This window comes from Copadichromis virginalis, linkage group LG23 (assembly GCF_057382275.1).
Source record: "Copadichromis virginalis isolate Kocher_CV1m ecotype Utaka linkage group LG23, C_Virginalis_male_GT1.1, whole genome shotgun sequence".
In the NCBI taxonomy this organism is placed as follows: domain Eukaryota; kingdom Metazoa; phylum Chordata; class Actinopteri; order Cichliformes; family Cichlidae; genus Copadichromis; species Copadichromis virginalis.
This window is the reverse complement of record NC_140639.1, coordinates 46,263,198-46,284,277: the sequence shown is the minus strand read 5'-3', so window position 1 is coordinate 46,284,277 and position 21,080 is coordinate 46,263,198. Positions and strand designations below refer to the sequence as shown.

The following is a 21,080-nucleotide window of genomic DNA, read 5'->3' as shown; positions in this document are numbered from 1 at the left end:
AATCACAACAAAGTGTGGCTGTTTTGAAGAATCTAACATATAACATGTTTTGAGTTATTTTTAACATTTTGGTTTGCTACATCATTCCATATATGTGTCATTCATAGTTCTGATACCTTCAGTGAGAATCTACAATGTAAATAGTCACGAAAATGAAGCACAATTTTGTCTTAACCAGGTAACTTTAGGGTTAGCTCTGGGTCTTATGTCCTACAAAGGTGATTTGCTTTTTACTGGGGTATATTGCCATGGTAACTTGTGCTTTAGACCCAATCTGTCCCAGACTGGAGCCATATCTGAATTCTCTTTTTATATTTTGTCTTTACTCTTAAACTTTGCACCATTCCACTGAATGAGGCACAGACTGTATCTGGAGACAAACTAAAGTGATTCCACATCTCTTCTGTTAGTCTGTGAGAGAGTAAGCTTTAACATTTGAATGTGTCCAATCTGATGTTTCAGAGCTTTAATGTGTAGCAACTGCCTTATAAATAATTAACTCAATTTAATCTGTTTAATCCTCTCTATGTGCTAAATGTTTGTTTTAATGCAGTGTTAATCTTATTGTTTTAACAGTGCTGCATTTTACATTGTCTCTGATTGCAGCAGGCGGCACTCATCATGTTGTGTGGAAGAAGACTTCAGCTGAACAACAACACATGACATATTACACCCAAGTTAACAAAAACTAAGCCAAATGCGTTCTCGGTATTTTAAAAAAATGTAATTATTCTGATTGTTTACCTATTTTTTAGACACCTTTTTTTTATTTATATAAAAATAATTTCAAACAGCTGCCTGCAAATATGCCTCTTTACCATTAAGCCAGGTGTGAATGACAACCTGCAGCTGCATGCTGTTGTGGTCATTGGTGTCACATTAGGTTCTGAACCACAAACAGAGACGTTTCTTAGAACTGGTGGGCTAGTGATGTAGGTATTGATGTAAATGATTGCTTAAGGCGGTGCTACAGCAATGTATAAAAACTGAAGCTCCCAGAGCCAAATGTTATTTGTTCTTCCATAACTGAGATGAACTGTAACCTGCTCAGGTAGAATTTAATAACAGCGTGTCTGAACTGCACTTTACTTGATCTCTGCTCATCTCCAGGCTTCTCATTCGGTAAGAACTCGTTGGCTTTTGCATAATTAATTTTAATTAATTAATTTTGCATAAACATAATTTATTAAATTTAATGGAGTTAGAAGTTAGCAGGAAGTTAGCTCGCTAGTTTCCATCTAAACATAAGCCTGTTCTGACTGAGAGATTTCTGAAAAAATTCTAACGTACAGCTCTGCTATCACTTCCAACATAAACGAAGACAGAAAAAAACAACAACAGTGACTCTTGGTACTGAAGTTGGGCTAGCTGGTATATAATGATGTGCTACCTGATCGCTAGTGACACAACTATGTTAGCATAACATAACCACAGTGAAGCTGGAGGATAAATGCTAACTTTTTTCCACTCCATAAAAAATAGGGTTCCCGATGGTTAGGGACAAATGCAATCGCATTTGTCTAGATGCCAACCCGAGGCCTGGAGTTGCCTACCTCTGGACTAAAGTCAACTCACTTTGGTAATGTAAATATAATATGGCCAATATTATAGTTATTATATTAATCATTATTAGTTATTACAGCATTAAACTTGAACTCGGGGTCAAAGATTCAAGTTGCAGTTATTTATATTTCCTATCACCTGAAATCTTCACTCAAAGACAAGTATCTTTGACAGTGTATATATATAGATGTATTATATATATAAGAGACAAATATTGTTCTTTTAATATGTTGGCATTACTAAATTTGACTCAGTGCTTACATATATGTAAAAACAAAATGTACGAGCTGTGATAACTGTGTCTGATAGAATGAAGAGTAGACTCATATATAAAATATTCCTTTATTGGGTGAGAAAATCAGACCATGTCATAACTGCTTTAAGTCATACAGAATAGATATCAGAGCCTTAAACAGGCAGACTTCTGCTAAATGGGTCAAACTGGGCAGAAAGTATACAAACTAGAGATGGCACGATACTACTTTTTTATGTCTGATACCGATATCATAAATTTGGATATCTGCAGATACCGATATGAATCCGATATAGTGTGTTTTTTAATCAATAAAACTGTTTTTTTAATATCTTGCTGCTTTTTGTATAAGTTAATACTCAAGTTAAAAAAAACAAAGAAACACTAAAGTTATTCTGTTATACCTGTATGCAAAAAATACACTGCACCCAAAATATTTCATAGTTCAACAATACTGATCAATCTAATAAACTTAAAACTACTCCATCCTCCCTATTCTGGTATTTTAAAGAGTAAGCAACCTAACTAATAGGGTTCTAAAACTCCCAGCACCCCCCCCCCCCCCCCCCAAAAAGAAAACAGGGAATCACCCTCCACTTCATGATGCTTAATCGACGTAATCAACTTTGATTTGATGCAGTGTGAAATAAAATGCACAGAAATCAATTATTTTTTCAAGAATAATTAAATAGATTCAACATCTTTCTTCAACAGAACTGCAGACTGCACAGATGGTTCCCAAAGGAAAAAGTACTACAGCTTACTAGGGTTTATTAGACTTAATAGTTACTATATACAGTAATGGACTTCTATACATTTTACATCAGATTATTTATTAAAAGCGAGACATTTTAAATAAAAGAAAAGTATGTCTCTGTGCCCCCCCTGTCACGGTTCTGGGTCCGTCGGACCCAGTAGTTTGAGTTTTATTATGTTTTGGTTTTAGTTTGCATCAGGGATTGTTTTCTTGTTCTCTTGTAGTGTTGATTATGATGATGTTTATTATTTGAGTTTCATGTTTCTGTGGTGTTTAGGATTTGTTCTTCAGTTGTGTCTGCTTAGTATTTGTCTAGCTCCATGTGCCATTTTCTGTCTGTCTCTCTATGTCGAGTTTGTGTCTTAGTGTGATGGTTGCTTGTTCCTGTTTTATTGTGATGGTCTGCGTCTCATGTGAGTGTGTTCAGTTTTACCTTTGTCTCGTCTTGTTGATTATTCCCAGCTGTGTCCACCACCTGTGTGTAATTCCCCTGTGATTCTCTGTGTATTTAAGTCATGTCTGCCGTCATTGTAGTTGCTGGTCCGTCTGTGTTTCCACCCTGCTTCATCTGTGTGTTTCCCTGCAGTCTACCATCATCTGTTTCCGCCCGCTCTCATTCATGTCCAGGTTCGTGTTCTATAGTTAGTTTGTTCCCAGTTTGGTTTAGTCATTGCTCCGTTCGCCGTTTGTCCATTTCCTTTTTGTGTTTAATAAACCACCCTCACACCCATACAAGTGCCTGCGTTTGGATCCTCCTTTATTTTCCACACGGCTCATCTCACTCGCCGTGACAGTACGGACCAGCCAGATATGGATCCAGCGGCATTCACCCCACCCACAGAGCTTCGAAAGCTCATAACGGACTCTGTGTCAAAACTAATCAACCTGTGGCTCAAGCATGAGGGAGAAGCGTTTCTCTACGTTCTGGAAGTCAGGCTGCAACAGCTTATCACGGATTATCCCTGGCTATTGGACTCACTGCACCCTCTGGTACAAAACTTCATTCTCCACGAACTTCACCTCCACCCTCCAGGCGCTGCCGCTACCGCTTCCCAACCCAGCCCGCCGGTGAAGGTTTTGCCCGGCCCGCCGGAGGTTTTGCCCGGCCCGCCGGAGCAGTCGGCAGGGAGGAAGCGACGTTCGCGTCACCGGCGCGGCGCCCTGCAGCCGGACTTCAGGATGTCAAATCGGCCAGCTGTGGTGAGTGAAAGGGACACTTTTGTTGACTCTGTTGCTTCTGTGACTGTTGTTTCTGGGGCATTTTTTCGTGTTTCGACTGAGGATAACAATGATTTTTCATCCATGCCCATAGCATCTAAGACTGCCTGTTCTGAACCCGCGTTCCATGTTTATGACCGTGTCCGTTCCATTGTCCCTTCCTCAATTCCATCCCAGTCAAATGCCAGGCCTGTAACGCCGCTATCAGTTCAGCCAGCCACTCCACCACCTGTTACTACTTCGCTACCTGTAGCTCAGTTACCACCAGTTCAGCAGCCTGCCCACTCATTTACCCAGCCTTTATCCTCACAGCCTCATTACAAGCAGGGAACACACTCCACACAAACTTTTGCTGGTTCATTTAAGCTGGCCATCTCAGAGACAGTTGCTCCCTCTAGGGCCTCCCCAGAGGCTGGGTGTCAGTCACCAGCCAACTCTGGACCCCTAGAGGTCAAGACACCAGCACCAGCAGCCTCACCGGAGAACTCACCTGAACAGTCTCGGCTCTCAGCACCCCCTGAGAGCTCAAGTGAGTTCACCCGTCCGCCTCAGTCCTCTGCTGAGTGTATTGGGGAACACTTCCAGCCCTCTGAGGACTGTATCCCACTGTTGCTGCCTGAGTCTAGCCACGGTACTGCTCAGTCCCAGCCAGTGTCCACACTGGCAGAGGTCTCCGTACCTGCTGCTTCAGGGACTGCTTTCACTGGAGGGCCTGAGGAGCCCGTCCAGTCTCAAGTCATGTTAGCTGGGGGTTCAGGTGAACCCAGCCAGCGTCCTGCCTCGTCGGCTGGAGGGCCTGAGGAGCCCGGCCAGCCTCAAGTGTCGTCTGCTGGGGGTTTAGGAGAACCCAGCCAGCCTCAAGTGTCGTCTGCTGGGGGTTTAGGAGAACCCAGCCAGCCTCAAGCGTCGTCTGCTGGGGGTTTAGGAGAACCCAGCCAGCCTCAAGCGTCGTCTGCTGGGGGTTTAGGAGAACCCAGCCAGCCTCAAGCGTCGTCTGCTGGGGGTTTAGGAGAACCCAGCCAGCCTCAAGCGTCGTCTGCTGGGGGTTTAGGAGAACCCAGCCAGCCTCAAGCGTCGTCTGCTGGGGGTTTAGGAGAACCCAGCCAGCCTCAAGCGTCGTCTGCTGGGGGTTTAGGAGAACCCAGCCAGCCTCAAGCGTCGTCTGCTGGGGGTTTAGGAGAACCCAGCCAGCCTCAAGCGTCGTCTGCTGGGGGTTTAGGAGAACCCAGCCAGCCTCAAGCCTCGTCTGCTGGAGGGCCCGAGGAGCCCGTCCAGCCTCAAGCCTCGTCTGCTGGAGGGCCCGAGGAGCCCGTCCAGCCTCAAGCCACGTCTGCTGGAGGGCCCGTGGAGCCCACCCAGCACATCCTCACATCTGCTGGTGGTCCTGGAGGACCCAGCCAGCACATCTCCACATCACCTCCTGCAGCATCACCGCCGTCAGGTTCCGCAGCCGTCCCGCTGCCGTCAGGTTCCGCAGCCGTCCCGCTGCCGTCTTCATCATCTTCGCCTGGTCCAGCCTCCGTGTCTTCAGCATCGCCTGGTCCAGCCTCCGTGTCTTCGTCCTCGTCTGGTCCAGCCACTGCTTCGTCCTCGTCTGGTCCAGCCACTGCTTCGTCCTCGTCTGGTCCTGCCTCGTCTGGTCCTGTGGTTGCCACGCCGCCGTCGGTGCCAGCTCGACCCGTTCCGCCTTGCCTCTGCCGGCCGTTTTCCGGGCCTCTAAGATGGCGTCATGGCCTTCGGGGACTGCCTCCGGAAGGTGTTTGTCGCCGCCGCTGGCATCGCGGCCGTCCTCCGGACCTGCTCGGTGGCCGCCACTGCCTTCCACGTGGTCGGCCTCCGGAACTGTTTGCCCGCCGTTGCCGTGTGCACGGTCGGCCTCCAGAACTGCATTCGCGCCGCCGTTGCCGTCCGCACGGTCGGCCCCCGGACCTGCTTCCTCGCCGCCGTTGCTGCACGCACGGTCGGCCTCCGGAACTGTTTGCCGGTCGCCACCGTTGCCGTGTGCACGGTCGGCCTCCTGAACTGTTTGCCCGTCGCCGCCGTTGCCGTGTGCACGGTCGGCCTCCTGAACTGTTTGCCTGTCGCCGCCGTTGCTGTGTGCAGGGTCGGCCCCCTGAACTGTTTCGGCTCTTGTGTTGTCGGCCCCCGGACTTTACTGTGGACTCGTGAATGGTCTTGTTTTGTGTTGGCCTGTTTTTGGTTTATTCTGGTCTCTTGTGCTCCTTGTTTTTTTGTTTCGGTGAGTGTGTTCAGTTTTACCTTTGTCTCGTCTTGTTGATTATTCCCAGCTGTGTCCACCACCTGTGTGTAATTCCCCTGTGATTCTCTGTGTATTTAAGTCATGTCTGCCGTCATTGTAGTTGCTGGTCCGTCTGTGTTTCCACCCTGCTTCATCTGTGTGTTTCCCTGCAGTCTACCATCATCTGTTTCTGCCCGCTCTCATTCATGTCCAGGTTCGTGTTCTATAGTTAGTTTGTTCCCAGTTTAGTTTAGTCATTGCTCCGTTCGCCGTTTGTCCATTTCCTTTTTGTGTTTAATAAACCACCCTCACACCCATACAAGTGCCTGCGTTTGGATCCTCCTTTATTTTCCACACGGCTCATCTCACTCGCCGTGACACCCCCCCCCCCCCCTTTTTTTTTTTCCCTGTTAATGTCCTATCGGCCCCCCTGGCTAAACTTTGCAAGATCTACCCCTGCACAGTTACCAGCCGTCAGCTCCTGGTGTAGAAAGTAATAATTTTTTAAAGGATGACGTGAGGGTTAAATTCAAACAACAGCTTATCAAGCTTAAACGTGCTGCTGTTGTTCAGCTGCTGGTTTCCTCTTTCTGGTGCAAAGTGGGCCAAAAACAAACAAGAGAGACGGAATTGAAGTAGCAGCAGGAGAGGGAGGGAGAGAGAAGAGGCAGTCCCTCCATATATCGGTTGTTAAGCTTAACGTGGGAATGCTTTACAAACATTCAGAGATGAACTTACACATTTGCTTTACTTCTCTCTGGGATCACTTTCTCGAAGATGAAATGCCGGTTTGTAGCGAGGCTCCAACTGCTCAACCAGACCGCCGACAGGTCTGGCACGCCACAGCAGCTCTATCACGTGACGCATACTGCTCTGACGTGCTATGGTTATGAGCCGAGTTATGCCATGTTGCAAGTTTTGTCAGGTGCTTTTTTGATATTTAATGGATCGGATTACATTTTTAATTTTTCTCCGATATCCGATCCAGTCATTTACGTCAGTATCAGACCGATACATAATATCAGATCGGTTCATCTCTAATTAATAAACTAATACAAGTAGCCACTGGTTGCACTGATGTGATTAGACTCTTGTGAGTCATCAATCTCTCAAATGTCCTTCTCTCTCCTCCAGGGAAACATCTTACCGACCAGAGCTGCAAGCCACTTCCTCCAAATATGATGAAGGTGTGTGATTTTCAGCAACAGGGACACTTTCCAAGTTTCAGGAAATGATTTGTGGTTAAAGTAGCAGGACTGTCGAGCACATTTTTATATTTCAAGATGCCGTTTTTTAAAAAAGGAAAATATGACAGCCAAAAGCTTTGTACCTGTGCAAGTCTGTCAGATCGGTGCATTTATATGAATATGACGCAGTGTTTTTTTTTTTTTCCCTGTAAAATTCTGTAAACTATAAACCAAAACTGTGCTTCTGCTTTTTATAATTATATTAAATTCAACATGTCACATCTTGTTGTTGTTTTTTCTCTAACTAACTTGTCTCCATGTTATACTCTGCAATAGTACTGTGATTTGTGCGTTTAATCTGTTATTGACAGTGAGGTGCTGCTCTAGGTTTTATAGTAGTTACTGTCAAAAAGAAACATAACTTAAATATTCCTTGATTAGCATCTAGGAAATGATCATTGAGGCGCTTTTGTGCTTCAAGGAAAGCAGGAGGAAACTAGAGACTACAGGAAGGAGTAGTGAGAGTTTTATCGCCCTCTGCAGTTTGTGTAAGTGCAAAAGCTTACAGCACCTGGTATTCCCAGGCGGTCTCCCATCCAAGTACTGACCAGGCCCGACCCTGCTTAGCTTCCGAGATCAGACGAGATCGGGCGTGTTCAGGGTGGTATGGCCGTAAGCGAGAGAAGAGCACAGAAACAGCCTTTTTAAACATGCTGTGATGACACATGCACACGTTTTCTCTTCTATATAGAAGTTAAAGTCTCCAAACGACAAAAATGTTAGAATTACAAAACACACGGTTCTATAATAATCTAACATATGTTATTATGGAGATGTTACTGTGGGAAAAGTATTTCTGCAGCTCAGTGTTGAAGCTGCAGTTAACAACAAATAGCTGCATGCTTTCGCTGTAACATATAAAGCTTGGCACAATAATATATATCAAACTGTGAGACACTTGCCACTTATAAAATGCCCTTTATATAGCAAAGCTTTCGCTTACGGCCATACCACCCTGAACACGCCCGATCTCGTCTGATCTCGGAAGCTAAGCAGGGTCGGGCCTGGTCAGTACTTGGATGGGAGACCGCCTGGGAATACCAGGTGCTGTAAGCTTTTGCACTTCCACACACAAACTGCAGAGGGCGCTGCTGCTCACTCACAGAAAACAGAACCAGAAAAAAAAACTTCATTAAAATGCTTATAAAAATAAGGCATTTCGCTTTTGTGCAAAAGTTGATAATCATCTCACTCTATCTACTTTTCTGGTGTGTATTTTCCAGCAGAGGTTTAGCTCTGTGTCAAGTGTCTGACATTTTGTGGATGTCAGAGAGCATCATTATTATTTCCTAACTTTAGGTTTCAAAACAGGAGGGAGACTGATATTTACTCACAGTAAATATCAGTCTTCCTCCTGTTTTCTATTTTGCAGAGCCTTATTGATGAGCCACAGCTGTTGTTTTATTTTCTCCCCCTGATATCTGTAACTTTATCATTTAAACTGTTGATATGGCTCCAAGCAGCCCTATTAACTTTATAATTGACTTTTGTTTCCTCCTTTCTCCTCTCTATTATTTACTGCCGATATATTGTGAGTTTATATCAGTAGCATTTGAGCAAAACCTGGTGAGGATTTAGAAGAGCTTCAACATCCCATTAAATTCAAATTCAAATTTTATATGTCGCATACACAGTCATACACAGTACGATATGCAGTGAAATGCTTACACAACTGCTCGTGACCTAAAGAAAAAAGAAAAGGCTATGAATAAGATAGGAAATAAATATGAAAATTTATGGAAATGAAGAAATATAATGTCCAGTGTTGTGCAATCCACATTATGTCTTGTGCAGAGCAAATATGCTTAAAGTGATTTAAGTGATGAAGTGAAAACAATGTCCAGAATGTCCAGTGTGTGTGTAAGAACCATATGTGTGGGTCAGTACTGTGTGGTGGTGTGATTGAGAGACCGTATCGCCTGCGGGAAGAAGCTCCTCCTCAGTCTCTCTGTGTTGGTCTTCAGGGAGCGGAATCGCTTTCCTGACCTCAACAGAGAGAACAGTCTGTTGTTGGGATGGCTGAGGTCCTTCACCATCTTCCTGGCCTTGGTCCAGCACCGCCTGCTGTAGATTGAGTGCAGGTCAGGGAGCTCGGAGCGGATGGTGCGCTCAGCTGACCGCACAACCCTCTGTAGAGCTCGTCTGTCCTGCATGGTGCTGTTCCCGAACCAGGTTAAGATGTTTCCCGCCAGGATGCTCTCTATGGTGCACGAGTAAAAGTTCCTGAGCACCTTGGAGGGCAGTTGGAAGTCTCTCAAGCGTCTGAGGTGGTAGAGACGCTGACGGGCCTTTTTCACCACGGTGTTGATGTGACAGGACCATGACAGGTCCCGCGTGATGTGAACTCCGAGGTATTTGAAGCTGTCCACTCTCTCCACTGGGCAGTCGTTGATGACGGGGGTCTGGTAGTTCCTCTCCTGCTTAGTGCTGAAGTCCACTATCAGCTCCTTTGTCTTACTGAAGGAGGTTGTTCCTCTGGCACCAGTTCTCCAGATTCCTAATCTCCTTCAGGTAGGCCGTCTCGTTGTTGTCAGAGATGGGCTTTGATCTCATGGTGAAATATTAAAAAGTATACACATTAAAATCTTTTAATATGAGGTTGTACAATGTCTTAAATTGACATGGCTAATGCCTATTAACTTCTCATCAGTGATCATGGATGAATAATGAAGGAGGAGGACTACCGCACTAAAGTGAGTTTACAATCCAACATAGAAACTGACCCCCTGAGATGGAAAACTTTTATATTCAATGATACTCAAAATCCTCATTCTTGACTTATTACCAAAAGAAAAAAAATTATTATATGTTCTGATGACATTCAGTTGGATCTGATTTACACATCAGAGGTTTGTTCAAGTAAATATATTCAAGTCAAGTGAAATAAAGAGCAGAAAACATTTCATGAGAAGCAATGCAAAACGTGACTTTCAGCAAAGGCCTGCTGTCACAGTGTGGTTAGACTGAGGGTTTGTCAACAGTCTGATGACACTGCATCAGAGACTTGTCTTTAAACACTTTGTTCTTTTCGTGACCACAACTCAACACCTTGTGAGTGTTTGCAGCCTGGTAATGCACCGTGACCCGAAACTGTGAACAACTGAATCTGTTCTGAGAGCAGAAGAAACTTCTATGAATGCAATAACTCTAGATGTTATCACACTAACTACATGTTATAATGTAACACTTTGTGTCATGTAAAACTCTGAAGTCAAGGTTATAAATGGCTGTTTTTGACAACTTTTGAGTTTACCTTTATATATTTCACTTTTAAAACTTTACAGTCATCATTTCATTGGGACTAAATCTAAGCAGGAATGTTTTTTAATCTCTATAAAAACGTTTTTAATCAGTCAATTTTAATATGAATTGAAAAATATAAATTGTATATTTCAAAACTATGTTTAAGTTGCTGATGCTTTTAACTGGACTTGGAGTATACATGCATAATAAACTGGACTGGGTTAAGAACACAGCTTCACTCTACAGGAAGGGCCAGAGTCGTCTCTATTTTCTGAGGACAATGCTCAGGATTTTTTCCAAATCTGTTGTGGCCAGTGCCATCCTCTATGCTGTTGCATGCTGGGGCAACAGGTTGACGGTCACAGGTGCCAACAGACTCAAACTGATCCGCAAGGCCAGTAATGAGTGGAGATGGAGATGGACTCCTTCAGGGTGTCTGAGAGGCAGATGTCGTCCAAGAAAAGAAGATCATTCAATGAGAGACTGAGATTACCCAAATGCACCACTGAACAACACAGGAAATCATTCCTGCCCGTGGCCATCTCCCTGCACAACTCCTCCATCTAATACAGTTATACCCGCTGGCACATGTTCTACAGTAAAATAACAAATGACATAATTCACAAGTTAGAGTTACAGTTTTTCTCAGTCGCTTTGGTGCGTTTCTCAGATCAGAATTGAAATTCTCATAACTATTAGTTCAACCTCCACAACACTCAGTCATTTGTGCACATCATAGTAGCAATTTCTCCTCTCTCTGAACAAACTGCAAATGATTTTGGACATGAATCAGTTGCTTCCATACATTTCCCTGCTGCTTTCTGACATTTCCATTTGCTTATGTCATGTCAGTCAAAAGTAATCATACCTATGGATGCTGAATAGTCGTTCCCAATAAAACGAATAGTCATACATCCATTGCTTGAGTCATCACACACAAAATTGTTGAACTAGTTATCACATGCCAAATATTGGCCATCTGTCAAGCAAATCCTATACCTTTCTGTATCATTGTTCCTGGAAATGTCTCCGAAATTGAACAATTGATCTCGGGTGAATTACAGCTGTCACTCATGAGGAGGCGTGTGAAAGTTTAGTTGTAACCAATGACAAACAACTTGTTCACTGTCAATAATGGATGAATCCTGTGAATCCCCAATTGGCAAGCATATATAAACTGCGCAGGAGCTAGTGTGTACCATTTCTACACTTCTGTGACACAAAATGGAAGGTCAGCAACGTGGAAGAGGGGTGAGGATGCGGGGAGGAAGGGGAAGGGGAAGAGGGAGAAGAGGCAGATATAGGCGGATTCCTAATGAAATAAGGGCTACAATTGTGGACCATGTTGTCAATCACGGCCTCACCATGGAGGAGGCTGGTCGAAGGGTGCAACCCAATATTGGAAGAACTACTGTCAGTTCAATCATTCAAACATTCCGTAGGGAAAACAGGTATGCAAACAGTAATACACTGTACTGTACTGTGCCATCTCAGACACATCACATGTTACTGTACTGTATTTGCAATTTCACAAAAAGTTCACTCTGCACCACATAGGATTGTAAGACAACCTCGCGGAGGCGGAAGAGGGCCCCTTTTTACCCCACAGCAAGAAGAAGCCATTTGTGCAATGGTCATTGCAAACAATGCAATAAAGCTGAGAGACATACAAAGCGCTGTCATAGAGAATTACACGGTATTTGGCAATATTGAATCTGTTCCAATTTCAACAATTGACAGAGTACTCAAGAAAAATTAAATCCACATGAGCAAATGGCCCTGCTAGCAGCCATGGATGCAGCATGTGACGACATCACAGCAGGGTCCTGCAGAGGATGGATTCGCCACTCCAGGAGATACTTTCCTCGCTGCATTGCGAGGGATAACATCTGTTGTGATGTAGATGAACATATGTGGCCAGACAGACAGGAACGTCTGGATGTGCCAGAATGATTTACTGTACTGTTACATGTGCTGTTTATTGTTCACATTAGTGCACAGCTCTACTAAATGGGTGATTTTATGTTTACATGTATTCTACAGTGAACAAGTGACTGTAGCATATTTTTCTTTTGCACAATTCTGTAGGATTACAAACACTTCTACACAATGGAAATGTGAAACGTACGTATTCAGTGTCTCAGTTACTCCCAAGACTCCCATAACATCTACAGTGACTTTACTGCACATTTCAGATGGCTGTACAGGTAGGCCATAGTGCTGTCGTCAGCATTTTCAGGTGTCACCAATTGTTTTTGCAATGGGAAACACTGAAATTATAAACTGTCATAGTGGAAACATGACAATGCCATTTGACTATCTTGTTCATAAAGATGGTGTCAAGACTTTTCATTTTGATGGCACTGACAGTTTCATTGACATGGATACTTGCTTTTGAGGTATGGATAATCAATTCTGTGCATGTGACGTGCTTTTGCAGGCTATCCACTAGGTTTTGCAGTTTGCACTAATTGTTTTGGGAAATGCACTAACTGCTGTGCAAATGTTAATGGTGTTCTGAGAAACGCACCAAAGCGACTGAGAATAACTGTAAATGTCAGTCACACACATTTCCCCTCACCTCTTGATATTTGTGATTGTGTGATTCGTGTGTATAGATAGATAGATAGATAGATAGATAGATAGATAGATAGATAGATAGATAGATAGACACACACACACACACACACACACACACACACACACACACTTGGAGCAACTGTAATCCACATAATTTCCTTAGGGATTATTAAAGTAATCTGATTCTGATTATTCACTTTAAATATGAATACCACACCAGACAGCTCATATTATTCAGAAAGCACCTTTATTGCTTCAATGCAAATTAGAAGGTGATTAACAGCCAGATGCTGCTAATCCACTGCATTTGAATAATTGCTCATCAGCATATGTGAGCAGCTCTATAAAAGCAAACATTTTGTCAGTTTGCTGGTCTGGAGTATTCAGGTGTTTGTTAACACAATGTCATAATGTTCCCAGGAACGGATGACCCAGAAAATTCACCCCAGGGTCAAACTGTGCAGTTCTCAGAAAAAGCTCAAAAATCCACAAGCTACATCTCAGACTCTACAGGCCTCAGTTAGCAAGTTAAATGTTAAAGGCCATGACAATTAGAAAAAGTTTGAATAAGTGTGGCTTGTTTGGAAGGGTTGCAAGGAGACAGTCTCTGCTCTCTAAAAACAGCATGACAGCATGGCTGCAAGTTTAGTAGCAAATTTGCAAAGCATAACAGCACAAACACCGCATACCAGCTGTTAGCATGGTGGTGAAGGGGTGATGATTTGAGCTTGTCTTGCAGCTACAGAACCTGGGCCCTTGCAGTCATTGAGTTTTCCATGAAGTCCCTTGTATACCAAGTAGTCTACAGTCAAAACTGAGTTTTGGTAATGCAGCAGGACAAAGATCCCAAGCAAATTAGCAGAGCTACAACAGAATCAAGGTGTTGCAATGACCAGGTCACAGTCCACAACTCAACCTGAAAAACAGTGCTGGGAACTTAAGAGGGCTGTACATAAACAAATACCACAAACCTCAATGAACTGACGAAACGATGTAAAGAAACGTCAGCCAAAAGTCCTGCACAACCGTGTGACAGACTAAGAGTCATACAGAAACAATTTGGTGACGCTACTGCTGCTAAAAGGTGGCTCTGCAAGCTACTCACTCATGTACAGTGCTTAGTTTTTCAGAGTACTCTATAGATTCCTATGAAAACACTCTTTTCCACATGACTGTATGTCAGATAAAAGAGATATGATCTGTGAAGAGGATTCTGAGAAGAGAAAACATCTGGGGACCTGTCCCGAAAAGTTCATTTTGTTCATCTGGACGTAGAGTTTTCAGTAGCAGGAACGCTCTGTCACTCATCCGAGTTCGACTTCAGAATTCTTCTGTCTCAGCTCAGCGCAGGTTTCCCCAACCTTTGTTTGAAATTAGACTTTACATGTTGTCCAGTTTCAGGCAAGGGAACTGAAAAGTGTGCTGAGGATAAATGATCAATTAGGCAGATGTAAATGAACAACAGCTGCAGGCTGGTGGCTCTGACATCACACCTGATGGACACCTAGAAGCCTAGATTCAATTGTTTTGGAGTTTCTGAAGACCGTCTATGACTCTGGGGTGACATCAATCATCTTTTATGGTGTGTTCTGCTGGGACAGCTGGGGCTTCCCTCTTTCCCCTGCTGGGATGGGCACGCACACGTCGCTGAGATGTGTGGTCTCAGGTAACTGGTACTGCTGGAGGCTGCAGGTGACATAGTCATACTATACCAGTGTAATAACTGAAATAACACAAATAGAAATGAATAAATAAACAGATAACATAGTCACATGAACAAGAGGAGCCTATAGAGATTCTAAGTAGCTGATCTTGCAAAAGCAAAATGTGTTCTGCACCACAATGCATTCAGGTCACAATTCTGATTGCAAAAGCTGGCAGATAGGACAGGATATTAAAAATAAAACAAAAACCCACCTCCCACCACATGCAGGTCATCCTAGCAGCACTGAGCAGCTCCTACAGTGACACGCTGCTGCAACAACAGTGTGCGAGGAGAAATTTCAGATATCTTTCCAGCTGCTGTCAGACTCTACAATAGAGTCTTAGTGCCCACTTTAAAATTAGGTGTATAAAACAACGGGGGAATAACAACACGTGATATATTACACCGTGCCATTATTTACTTAACAAAAACTAAGCCAAAAGGCCGTTTCTGCACTTTTTTCACAAATGTCAATATTTTTTTATTTACTTATTTTTAAAACATGTGGTTTATTGAATTGAAAAAAAAAATAGCTGCAATTGTTGTAACGCGAGCTATGAAAGACAACCTGCATCTGCAGCTGTGGTCACTGGTCCTCACATCATGTTTGCAGCATGTTCTGAACCACAAACAGAGCAGTGCTAACTGGTGGGCTGGTGATGTAGACACTGATGCTAGTTAATTTAAGGTGGGGCTGCTGAAATGTTTAAAAGCTGAAGCCCCCAAAGTTTTACTTGTCTGTGACACAAATGAGCTCCAACCTGCTCAGGTAGAATTTAATAACAGCTGAGCTGCACTAGACCTGGTCTCTGCTCATCTTGACTCCTCGTTTGGTAAGAACTTTTTATTTGTATATTTAAAATCTTTTATAGACAGCATGTTTATTTTGAACAACTCGATCTCCTGCCACACTTATACTCACATTCACTAACCAGATATGGGCTTTAAAACATGCATCATCTGGGTTCTGTGACCATGAATATCGTGCATAAGAAATGTGCATGCACAGGCAGAGGCCTATCTTTTTTTATTTATGTTCAAATAATGTTCAATTTTAATTCCCCCTTTAGAGCATTTCATTTACTGAAGACATCTTCACCATCCGCTGTTCCAGACGACTGACTCGTGCCTGAACTCCTGCAGGTTAATCAACCAACCACTGATCAGTAAAGCAAAAAGTACGGTAAGTGTCCTCAGTTGGAAAAGTTTGCTTAAAAGTTTCATAACTTTATAATATAAATAATTATATTTAGCAAGAATGTTGTCATGACTGAGTGCAATGACCGTTTCCCTCTGTAAGGTTCAATGTGTGGATGCAAGTAGAGAAGTTGTCTTTAGATACACCTCATGAATAGGGGTGGGTTTTTATAATCGATTTATCGATTAAAATCGATTCTGGCTTGGATAACGTGAAATCAATCCATTAAAATCCTGAATTGATTTTTTTTAATATAAATTTATTTTGCCCAAAATATCAGAATCTCTGGTGAAAGATCACAAACTTTCAACAACCACCAAACAGCTAAGACAGTAAATGAGAGCAGGAACACGGATTCTGCACAAAGATGTAAACACACAGCGCGGATCAGAATCAGTTAGATGTCGCCTTTCTCACAGTCGGGGCTGAAAGCCGACAGCTCGCTGATTCTGATTTGTCGGCGGGTCCGCGCTTTGTGTTCACGCCCTTTTTGCGCTGATCATAAAGCTGTTAGTTTTATCTCTCTCCAAACAACATTGACTGAACCAGCAGCAAACGAAGCAGCAAACTACGCTTCACATAAACATCGTCATGAATTCACTCTGACTTTTGCTGTTTTGCTTCCACCACGATGCACAGCTCTCTCTCTCTGTCTGTCTGTTGTCTTGGTTGTTACACAGAAGTCTACCGTTGTTTACAGGCTGTCAGCTGCTGTTTTACTTACTTCCGAAAAGAAAACCCAATTTCTGCCGTTCAATACTAAACAAATGTAAACTTTTTAAAATTATGCAAAATGCAAAACGCTTAGCCGTGTCTCTAATAAAACCGCGGTAATGTCAGAGGTAACGTTCATATGTTGATTAATGGTTTTCTTTCATTTTTGATGTACTGCAGAATATTTTTATAAAATCCCAGAACAGTAAAACCACCTTCATGTTTTTCTGTGTTTTATCTTCAGCTACTTTGACACAAAGGCATCTGCTGTGACGCTCACGCCTCTGATAACGTCTTGTGTGTGTCAGCTTCCTTTTTATAGATACAATAAAATGTACTGTACTGATCTGAATTATAATATTTCTGACTGTCCAAATTTCCCAGATTCAAATCGAATCGAATCGTGGATCGAACTGATTCGGTACCTTGTGAATTGGAAGCGAATCGATTCTAGAAATCAGTGACGATACCCTGCCCTACTCATGAACTCATCAACTGAGAGTTAAAAAAATCATCAAATTTATTTAAATGACTTGTTGTTAATTTCCACTACTTTACATAAAAACTTCTGTCACATGGTAAATGGCCTGTATTTGTATAGCGCTTTTACTAGTCCCCCCTAGGGACCCCAAAGCGCTTTACACACCCAGTCATTCACACACTGGTGGAGGCAGCTACAGTTGTAGCCACAGCTGCCTTGGGGCAGACTGACAGAAGCGAGGCTGCCATATCGCGCCATCGACCCTTCTAGCCAACACCAGTAGGTGAAGTGTCTTGCCCAAGGACACAACAACCGAGACTGTCCGAGCCGGGGCTCGAACCGGCAACTTTCAGATTACAAGGCGAACTCCCAACTCTTGAGCCACGATCACCCCAAATGAGCTGCTATGCAGGCATATTCAAATATTTCTAAGATTATAAGGTCTTACCAGCAAACTCCACAATTTTATTTGTGTCTTCGTGAAAAAAGTCAAGTTTAATCTTGTGAATGTAAAAAATTATTAGGTAAAGCAGCCCCTTCATAATGTCTACATGCTACCAAATGTATGTAAATGATTACAATTTCCTGTTTTAAAAAAATCAAGTAATACTTTTAAAAATTACACAATATTATTGTTCAACATGTCCTCCGTGCCTCTCTGAAAAGTTTCAAAATATTTACTAAAGTAAAAATTAGACTGGTTTTGATATTGAATTTTTGGAAGCTGTTATATTGATATTGATTTTTTATTTTTATTTTATTTTATCATTTAATGATTTTAAAAGTCATCATTAAAAGGAATAAGAAAGTAATGACACATGTTTTTAGTTAGTTTCATTTACTTTAATTATTATTTTTTAAATGATCCTTGGCGCATATATTCCTTTCAGGCACTCTCCAATAACCTGCGGTCTTTACAGTGAAGACACGCAAACATCAACCTGGAACATAACTGTATGAAAATATATGATCCGTATTCGTCTTAGTTCATAGTTACACTGTTTAAAATAGAATATTAAACCAAACAGCGGTAATTACCTGTCCAGCAGAGATTCGCTAGCTCTTGTTTCATTTCAAGCTCAGTTAAATTATTTCTTTCTGCTTTTCCTCATCAGCGATCTTCCGTCTTTTCTTTTCGACTTGTCTCTCAGTCCGCGCTTCCTGCTCAAGTAAGTCAGCCCCCTCCTCTGGCGCGCATGCTCTGCAGCGCATACCCGACGGGGTCTGCGCAGCGCGTGCACCACAGGTGTGGAGAAGTACTGATTAGTGCTCCAGTTTCAACATAAACGCTTCCAGAAAGCGAAACATGCTCCTTTTCAGACTAAAATATCAACGTTTCAAACCATACTCCAGGGTTTTTAGTTCACCGTTTATGAGGTTTAACAAGAAAATAAAAGACAAATCTGAATGTTTGAAAATGATTTGAAAAAATTCTGTAAAGAATGGATCAGAAATACTAAAATTATCCTTTTACTTAAATTTAGTTGCTTTATTCATTTGTTACATAAGTTAAACAAACTTATGTGGGTTTCTATATAAGTCAATAAAGAAACAAGAACAAACTGAGAGGTTCTGGAAGCGTGGAGTTCAGTTTGCAAATTTATCTAATGCAAAAAACATCTATGAATAAAACTTTTTTATTATTATTATTATTATTTTTTTTTTTTTTTTGAATAAATGAATAAAACTTTGTTGGCCAGCAACTTTTCAAAAAGACAAAAAAGAGAAAAGCTGGTCATAAAAAGAAGCTATTATCTGGGGGGAAATAATCATTTGATCCTCTGCTGAGTTTGTAAGTTTGTTCACTTATATTAAATAATCAGTCTCTAATTTTTTTTTAAAGTATTTTCATTTTGATGTAATGAGACAGAATATCAACCAAAATTGAATAAAAAATGTATTTGCTAAAATAAATGAATTGATTTATATGTCACTGAGTGAAGTAAGTATTTGATCTCAAACACAACTTAGTACTTGGTGGAGAAACCTTTATTGCCCAGCACTGCGGTAATATGTTTCTTGTAGTTGGTCACTGGGTTTGCTCACATCTCAGGAGGGATTTTTTTCCACTCCTCCTTCCACAAACTCTCTAAATTCTTTCGATTTCTTTGCTGCTGTTTGGTAACTTTAAGCTTCAGCTCCCTCCACAGATTTTCTTCAGGACTGAGGTTTGGAGACTGCCTTAGCTCCACCCCATGTCCTTGTGCTTCTTCTTTAGCCACACCTTTGTTGCATCAGTGGTATGTTTTAGGCCATTGTCATGCTGGAAGACCCATCGATGACACATCTTCAGTCTTTTGCCTGAGAGAAAGTGGTTCTTGTCCAAGATTTTGCAGTACATGGCTCCATCTACTGGCCGCCAGTGTGGTGAAGTCGTCTTGTATCCTTGGCAGAAAAACAGCCCCACAGTATAATGTTTCCACTTCTGTGCTTGACAGTGGGGATGATATTCTGTGGGTTACACTCAGCATTTCTCTTCCTCCAAACAAAGTGGGCTCAGTTCATGCCACAGAACGCTTGTTGGGTTGTCGAGGATCAAAAACTTACTTCACTCAATTATATGCAAATCAGTGAAAAGAAATCATGTATTGTGTTTTTTTTCTGTTGGTGTTCTTGTCTCTCTCCAGTAAAATAAAACATCCACAAAAAATAGAGACTGTTTATTTCTTCATAAGGGAACAAATTTACAAATTCAGCAGGGGATCAAATACTTACTTCTGCCACTACAGTGATGACGCTTTTGTTGCATTAAATTCTTGATCTGGAAAATGTTCCTGTTTTTCTCTCTCCAGGAAACAATGAGGATCATGTTTACCTGTTTGCTGCTTGTGCTGCCCTTTGTTACTGGACTCTCAAAACCAGCCAATCTTCAACCCAACCGAATTGAGAAGCGACTGAATGAAACAAATTATGAAAAGTTTAGACGACAGCATGTAGATGCCAAGATGAGCGTGAAAAAATGTGATACAGAAATGAAAAAAAAGAAAATATATGCTGATCGAAACAAATGTAAGGATGTTAACACATTCATCCTCAGTGATTACAAACAGGTCAAAGCCATTTGTAACGGTCAAGGAAGATATGATCAGACGAATGGCACGACAAAGAGTGTAGCAAAGTTTCGCATTGTTAGATGTGACCTAAAGAACAATGGAGCCAGGAAACCCAAATGTCAGTATAAAGGCACACTTCTCACTAACAGAATAGTTGTGGTCAAATGTGAAGGAAAGTTACCTGTGCACTATTGTGGTGATGAAATGACCTTTGAATCCAATAATGCAACTATAGGAAAAATCCCCATGCGATCTACTTCTGTACCCACAAATATACATTTCTGAGATAACAAAAGAGCAACATTTATCATCAGCTCTAACTAAACGTCGCTGGAAACATCTTCTTCATTATAAGTTTTTATTTGAGTCTGTCTTAGCGATAAGTATATACATTTTTTAACATGTGATCAACCTGTATTTCTTCACATGTTACATGAAATAACATAAAACTATTATTTCCTTCTGATGAGGGAATTTTATATTCATCCCACCAATACCGACATATTAATTGTACTGACTGTAGGATGCTGTGTAGAAATAATCTCTTAGATCCAGCTTGCTTCTAATAAAATATTTTTTATCTGATCACAGAATAAGCATATAATAAAAGTCACTTTTTGGTGTTTGTTGGTTTTTATATATTTATTTTTTAACATTTGGAGCATCACCAGTTACAAGACTCACAAGCTGACAAGTTCTTATTCAGCGCCCTGTCTCTTGTTTCTTTTGTTTTTAATGTCATCCAATTTTTTTGTTTTCATTTTGGCATGCGATTCATTTCTAAGACTTTTCTAAACGTCTAAACGTCGTTGCCATAACGGAGGGGGCT

The 21,080-nt window shown here is 42.0% G+C and overlaps 3 long non-coding RNA genes and 2 other non-coding genes across 5 annotated transcripts; 3 read left to right on the top strand and 2 right to left on the bottom strand.

The window, feature by feature from the left end:
* The first annotated feature begins 1,231 nt into the window (after positions 1-1,231).
* Positions 1,232-7,351, top strand: LOC146681790 (uncharacterized). The gene is made up of 2 exons (XR_014917829.1): positions 1,232-1,579; positions 7,165-7,351. It is a non-coding gene; the product is annotated as an uncharacterized LOC146681790 (long non-coding RNA).
* A 425-nt stretch (positions 7,352-7,776) lies between these two features.
* Positions 7,777-7,895, bottom strand: LOC146681789 (5S ribosomal RNA). The gene has a single exon (XR_014918351.1). It is a non-coding gene; the product is annotated as a 5S ribosomal RNA (ribosomal RNA).
* A 319-nt stretch (positions 7,896-8,214) lies between these two features.
* Positions 8,215-8,333, top strand: LOC146681788 (5S ribosomal RNA). The gene has a single exon (XR_014918340.1). It is a non-coding gene; the product is annotated as a 5S ribosomal RNA (ribosomal RNA).
* A 4,997-nt stretch (positions 8,334-13,330) lies between these two features.
* On the bottom strand, positions 13,331-18,863 carry LOC146681787 (uncharacterized). The gene is made up of 3 exons (XR_014917828.1): positions 18,237-18,863; positions 15,018-15,075; positions 13,331-14,823 (listed from the first exon to the last, which is right to left on the bottom strand). It is a non-coding gene; the product is annotated as an uncharacterized LOC146681787 (long non-coding RNA).
* LOC146681786 (uncharacterized) lies at positions 15,524-20,836 on the top strand. Its single transcript, XR_014917827.1, has 3 exons — positions 15,524-15,638; positions 15,876-15,988; positions 19,991-20,836. It is a non-coding gene; the product is annotated as an uncharacterized LOC146681786 (long non-coding RNA).
* The last annotated feature ends 244 nt before the right edge of the window (positions 20,837-21,080 follow it).